The sequence below is a fragment of the Triticum aestivum genome, chromosome 4B (assembly GCF_018294505.1).
Source record: "Triticum aestivum cultivar Chinese Spring chromosome 4B, IWGSC CS RefSeq v2.1, whole genome shotgun sequence".
Lineage (NCBI taxonomy): Eukaryota > Viridiplantae > Streptophyta > Magnoliopsida > Poales > Poaceae > Triticum > Triticum aestivum.
This window is the reverse complement of record NC_057804.1, coordinates 3,417,745-3,425,100: the sequence shown is the minus strand read 5'-3', so window position 1 is coordinate 3,425,100 and position 7,356 is coordinate 3,417,745.

Sequence of the window (7,356 nt, the reverse complement as noted above, 5' to 3'; positions counted from 1 at the left end):
GCCGCGCCAGCGCCCCGCTCCGGCCGACGCCGTGCCGCTCCGATAGATAAGCCTGTGGTTGCATGTGTGGATGGGTGGGTGGACACGGTGGGCCAGGGGAGAGAAAAGAGAAAGGGGGTGACATGTGGGGCACGCCCGAACACAGCGGACGAAGTGGACGCGGAGGCGTCCGTTTTCTGTCCTCTTTTGCCTCAAATCCAGAACAACTTTGGGCCAGAGATGGGGTGAAACAGACACGAAGTGGACGAAAGTAAAATGGGGTCAGCCGCTGGGTCGTTGCATGTGTCCGCTTTTACCCAAACTGCGTTCGACGGACAAGATAGGGTCTTGCGTAGAGATGGCCTCAAGCCAACTCCACCGCGCGACCCCGTCCTGTCCGGCCCTGTTCGTTTGGGACAAAAGGGACAAACGAGGCGGCCCAGCGCGCGACGGCCCGGACCCATCCTGTCCGTTTTGTGTCCGGACCGACCCATTTCGAGCGCAAACTTGCGCCGGGTTTGGGTCGCGGCGGACACCAAACGGACGCGTGCCTCGTCCGCGTCGGGGCCGCGTGGCAGGCGGCCACCTACCTCCCACCCGCCCACATCAATGCGCACGGGCGGGCGGCTCCACCTGTCATCCACACATGGAAGGGTCGCTGTCCTTCTTTAAGTGCAAACCGTGGAACGGGCGTCGTCCACACTGCCCCACGCCACCCCGCGGCCTCCTCGAAACCCGACAGCCCCAGGCCCCAAACCCTAGCCAAGAACTCGCCGGCTGGCCGCCCGCAGCCATGGGGCTCTGGAACTACAGCCGTAAAGGCAAGCACGACCGCGAGGCTGGCTCCTCGTCGGGGCGTCACCGCGGCTCGGTGAAGAAGGAGGAGCCGGCCTCGCCATCGCCGCCACGCCGGGCCCCCTCGCAGCCCGCGTTCTCCATCGCCCCCGCGTCCGCCGGCGAGCGCGACCAGCACTACATCCGCGTTTCGGTGTGTCGCAGTTATTGGGAGATGAGGACGCCGATCCCCTGGAGCGACGCCCACCTCCCCAACAACTGGCACCTGTCGGCCGACCGCGTGCCGATCCCGCCGGTCCCGGCGACCGGCCGTGCGTGCCGCCAGGAGATCGAGCGCTGCCGCCGCCTCCTCCCGGACGACCTCTACTACGACCCCAGGTACGCCCCCGACTCGCCATTGTGGGACACCTGGTTCCGCGATGAGCACGACACGCGGCGGGCGTCCTATTTTGCCGGCACGTCGACGGGGCCACGGCGGCTACGCCCAGAGCGCCGAGCGGCTGCTCCCCAGGAGCGCGGGCGTAGGCTGGTGCGTGGCCTCACTCCCACGTCATCGCCGTCGCCATCTCCATCTCCACCACCACCTCCTCGCATGACGGCGAAGGAGGAAGCCCGTCTCGTGCAGCATGTCATGGAGGACTCCATGAGCACGCACGACGAGTGGCAATGGGACGGCTTGGAGGAGGCGATGGCACTGTCTGCCGCCGGCGACATGGCCTTCCTGGAGCTGTAGATGGCGGCCTTGATGGAGGAGAGGAGGGAGGACGCCATGGAGGAGGAGCCGTCGGCCGCCTTCCAGCAGTTGCTGGGCACGGGGTGGGCCTGGTCCTGCACTGCTCCGGATATGGCCGCCGGCGTGGGCGTGAACTGGCGCGCCACTCCGCCGCAGTTACCGAAGCGGGAGGCGTCGCCACGGGAGGAGGTGGTGCAGGCACCTCCCGCCGTCCAGCCCGCCCCCGTCTACCACGCACCGCCGCCCCACCTGTGGACGCCGCCGGACTACGTCGACCTCGTCAGCGACGACGACGACACCGGCGGCCACTGAAGAGGGCCACGGCGACGGCAACGGCAACGGCGGGCACGGGCAGGAGCGCGCCGGTGGCGGCCGTTTTTTTACCTTTTTATGGTTAATTATTAATGTGACGAAACTGGGCCGTTTTGTGGCAACGACGGGCACTGCGTTTATTTACTTTTTAGTCAATTTTATGTTTTTTTCTTGCTTTCCTGACACAGACGTGATTTGGGGTGCGGCCGCGCGGTGGGCGCACGCATGACCCACTGGACACAGCCGGACACGGGCGAACCCATCGGCGCCCCAAAGGGACAAAATCCGGTCAATCCGGACGTCCGTTTGGGGTCATGCGGTGGAGTTGGCCTCAACGCACAGGAGCAAGCGGCCGTTGTCCTTTTTTTTCCACTTTTGACCTGTCGCAGCACAACTTTGGGCCGCATTTGCGGCTCAACGGACAACGCGCGGATGGACGGGACGTGCGCCCTCGTCTCTTCCCTGACCCGCCTGTCGGGGACATGACCGCCCACACTTTTCCCTCCGTTTTGCCCAAAATTGTCCCGCACGCTCTCCTCCTTCGTCATGGCCGGCGGCCCGACGAATCCCGGTGATCCCGCCGCGGCTGCGCGCCCCGCTGCGAAGAAGAAGGGCACCAGGAAGCCACGGTCGGAGCTCACGCTGGCAGAGATCGCCAAGCTCGACGCTGAATCAGCCAAGAGGAGGAACAAATGGGCAAAGGACAAGGAGAAGAAGGTCGCTGTGGGCTACGCCTCCAAGGCCGCCACGCGGCAGGCCGCGCAGCACCAGGCAGACGTCGACGACAAGGACGCCATCATTACGCACGCCCCCCTCATGTCAGGGTTGCGCCGACCCTCGCCGGCCATCCCCTCGGTCGCTGCCATCGTCGCGGCCAGCACAGGCTCGTCAGGCGCTCGTCCTCCGCAGTACGGTTCCCCGAGATCGTCCTTCACGCCCGAAACGTATCGTGCGCCACAGCTCCACGGCCATGGGCAGACACGGTTCTCCACCTCGCCCCGACTGCAGCGTGGTCGCTCCAGCCACGCCCGCGGGCGTCATCGACCTCAACGTCACGTCGGGGTACAGCAGTGCTGGCCAGTTGTCCGACGGGATGCAAAGGAAGCAGCCCCGTTCGTTCCCTTCGGCGAGCATGGCCGATGCCCGCAGGTTGTTCGACGAAATGCCGATACCGACACCCACGGCCAACGACCCTGAGTACTCGGCGTTCAACGAGAACGACATCTTCGAGGGCCATGGTCAGGCCTTCCACGTCGATGGCCACGTGCAATCTATTGATCGTGATGCCACCCAAAGCCAGGACTGACGCGGCCACTATGAAGACACTCAATTCATCGGCCATGATGAAGACGAGGACGGCCATGGCAACTCTTGGCATGAAGATGATGACTTGTATTGTGAAGATGAGCAAGAAGAGGTTGACATTTCGACCAAGCCATTGGTGTTTATCGATGAGTTCGCCTAAAGGGCCGAGGCACAAAACAGGAGGCAAAGAATTCACACGGGATCGTACATCCATTCATGTTGGTATGCCATTTATGTTTGATTCATTTTGTGTCCTTTCACGTTACAATCGTGGTCGCATCTTTAATTGTGTACGCATTCCAATCTTCGAAGGCCTTGACAATCTTCGAAGGCCTTGACAACACGGGATCAGTCACGTTGGTCACTCATTTTTTAGTACCCCTCAACGTAAAATCATCTACAGAAAATTTTGCATGTCCCTAGTGCTGATAAGAATCTTCTTTCTGTTCATAGAACCGCCATTGACAACCATGTCTTCCTTGAATTTAATCCTTATTTTTTCTTGATCAAGGATCAGGCAACGAAGAAAATCCTCTATCGAGGTACATGCGTTCAAGGGCTCTACCCGTTGCTTTCGAAGCATAGAAGATTCAATAAACAAGCCTATCGTGTTGCCACACGGTGGCATGATCAATTAGGACATGCTGCTTTCTCTTTAGTTGAAAAATTACTTAGGAAAAATAAGCTCCCGTATGTTGGTGAGCGTGATGTTGAAACTATTTGTGATTCTTGTCAACGAGCTAAAAGTCATCAATTGCCTTATCCCATATGTACTAGCGTTTCTACAAAACCTTTGAATTAATCTTCTCTGATGTTTTGGGGTCCTGCCCCTAATTCTATTGGTAGACACGCTAATTATGTGAGCTTCACAGATGACTACAACAATTTTTCTTAGATCTATCTTCTTAAGAGAAGATCCAATGTCTTTGGAGTTTTCAAAAACTTCCAAGCTCTAGTTGAACGAAAATTCGATAGTAAGATCATTGCAGTACAATCTGATGGGGGGGGGGGGTACGAAAAATTAAACTCCTTCCAAACCCTTGGCATATCACATCATGTGTCATGCCCGCATGCTCATCAACAGAATGGCTCTACTGAACGCAAGCACAAACATATAGTTGAGGTTGGGGTAACCCTCCTAGCTGGCGCATCCATGCCCCTCAATTTTTGGGATGAGGCTTTTCTCACCGCCGTTCATATCATCAACATGCTTCCTAGTCGTGTTACCAATAATGAAACTCCACTAGAACGACTTGTCCACACTAAACCCGACTACAAATCTCTCCTGTCTTCGGGTGTGCATGTTGACCCAATCTTCGCCCATACAATAACCGCAAGCTTTCGGCTCAAAACAGCGCCCAACACAAAGGTGTCAAATGCCTAGATGTCTCCACTGGTCACGCCCAACACAAAGTTTCCCTTTTCTGATCTCCATCCAAATGTCGCTGCCCTTCTTCGTGAGGAAATTCTGGCACCGACTCATGACACTCAAACCCTGAGTACTCATACTCATGACCAATCAATCCTCCATCATCATAGGCGCTAGTATTGAGATACTGTTGAGTGTCATCATCATCCTCATCCTCATTTATGGCGAGTACTGTTGAGTACTCATACTCACGAGCGCACTTCCACATGCCGTTTTGGCTCAAAATTGCCCTCAGCCACCTCTATGACCACTAGTCTAGTAGTGAGGAGCTAGTTTGGGCGTCGACATCTCCTCTTCGGTTTTGGTTCTATGGCTTTGCCTGTCTCGGTGCCGGTCTCGGTGCCAGTCTCGATCTCAATGCCAGTCTCGACGACGGTCTCGATGTCGGTCTCGGATGTGACAGGTGGGCCAACAATAACAACTGTTGATCGTCAGCAAGGTTCAACATTCGTCTGCCGCTAGGTAGACGTCGTTGCAATCACCAGATCCATGTTCTTCATCTTTGCTAGCCATGTTTCCTACGATTAAATCTAGTCAATTAATTCTAGACCTTATAAAATGAATAATGACATAAAAAGGCCTATGTTTTGCAGGAACATTTATTCCTTCCCGGTGCGGCAAATCCCGGGCACTCAATATGTCCTAGATTGTAGCACAAGTCATCCTGTAATTCACGGAAAGTTTCGGCATGACCTTTGCTAAAAAGTGGACAAATCGAGCACCTGAAATTTGCCGGAACGGAAAGGAATCAACATTCCGGCAAAACATAGGCCACTCGGCTTCATTCCCTGGAAACAACAAAATGGTACTTGGGCACAATCGAACCACTTCAATGTTGCATATATATAACACGACCACTTAAGAACATGTACATGAGCAACTACAACAGTAGATAAACACGAGCAAACAGAATTGAGGAATTTTCATATATCATGACCACTTCAATGTTTCACACTTCAAAAAAATTTATAGAATTTTTAAATTATGATCCCTAGAACCGAATTCAAATTATGTCCTAAATTTGGGTCATAATAAAAAACAGTAAAAATTAAGAACCTAGTACACTTGCAGCACTGATAGAAATTTATATTTTTATACTGAATTTTTTTCTCTAAAATAAACCCTACTGCCCTAATTAACATCTGGTTAAACCCTACTGCCCTAGTACTTAAGCATCTACAAGTACTAACTAATTAGATGAACCCTAACTAGCTACTTAAGCATATACAACTACTAAAGCATCCATTGATGAACCCTAGGAATTATACAACTACTTAAGCATACATTGGGTGCAGAACAACTATAAGTACTTAAGTAACTATATACAACTCTATAATATATTTAGTTAACTACTTAAGCATATACAAGTTTGTCCTAAAAATAATATTTAGTTAAGTACTTAAGAATATATAAAATTTGTCCTAAAAATTCAGTTAACTACTAATTTCATTCATTTAACTTCGCCTAATTAACCTAGTAAAACCCTACTTCCCTAACTAAAAAACATCTAATCAACATCTAATTGTCCTGGTGATGGTTCAAACGTCATTGGAAGGCGTGTGGAGGTTTATCTCCGACGGATCTCGTAGGATCCGTTATGCGTTTGTCTTGGGTGGATCCGACTGGATCTAGTCTTCTCTCGTCTATGTCATTCTATTTGAAGGTTGGAACCTTCCGAGCTACGCTTCTCTTCATCGGCGACGATTGCTGTTCTGGTGCGTTGATCCTATGGGACCTTAGCACGACGACTTCTCGACTGTCTACTACAACAATGTTTACCCAACTCGGACGTGGGAGGGCCGATGACGGTGGCGCGCCTTCGGCTCGCTCCAGTGCATGTAGTCGTCGCTAGGTAGTCTACGGATCCGGATGTAAGTTTTACTTCTAGTGTTCTGTGTACTACCTTAGCAGTTAATGAATTGATCAGAAGTTTTCTCGTAAAAATAAATAAATAAATAAATCACAAAAGTAAATCAAAAGCCGCAGAAAATTGGAACCCTTAGGGCATCTCCAGCCGTTGGCCCCCCAGGAGGCATTCTTTTCGCCTCTTGGGGGGCTGCCGGCGAGAATTTTACTCTGGGGCTGAAATTTCTTCCAGTCGTTCGCCCCCCCAGGCAGCACACGAGGCGACGAGGCGTGCTGGCCCCGCTGCTGCTCTTCCTCGCCGCCGCGCTCTCCTTCCCCTCCGCGCTCCGCCTCCTACCCTTCGCTTCCCGCCTCGCCATCACCGGGATCGGATGACCCTTCTTCAACCTCGGGCGCCTCTGCAAGTCCCGTCGATCTGCTCGCCCCCGACCCTCCTCGGCTCCCTCGACCCCTGCAGCGCTTCGGGCGCATTGGCTGGAGCTCCGCTCCCGCGCGGTCGTGCGCCCCTGGCCATGCCCCCGCGAGCCAACTGCTACTGCCTGCTGCACGCTTGCCCGTGTCCCTGCTTGTGCTGCTACGTGAGATGCTGCTGCTTGGCTGCTTTGCTACTCCGCGGTCAGGCGAGCCCGACGAGCTCGCCGCGGCCAGGCGGGATATGCACGAGCCCAGCAGCCCAGGACGCCGTCTTCGGCAGCGTGCAGGGAGCGCGAGTGAGATGGCGGACACGGCCGCGGGAAGGACCAAGGAGACCAAGGAAGCGGCGGCGGGGAAGACGAGGGAGACGGCGGAGACGAGGGAGATGAGCAAGACGAGGGAGACGGCCGTGGTCGGCATGCTCGGGGCCGGTGCGCCTGGTGCCGGGGCCGCCTGTGGCTGGCGCGCCCGGTGCCGGGGACGCTCGGGGCCGCCTGTGGCCGGCGCGCCCGGTGCCGGGGAC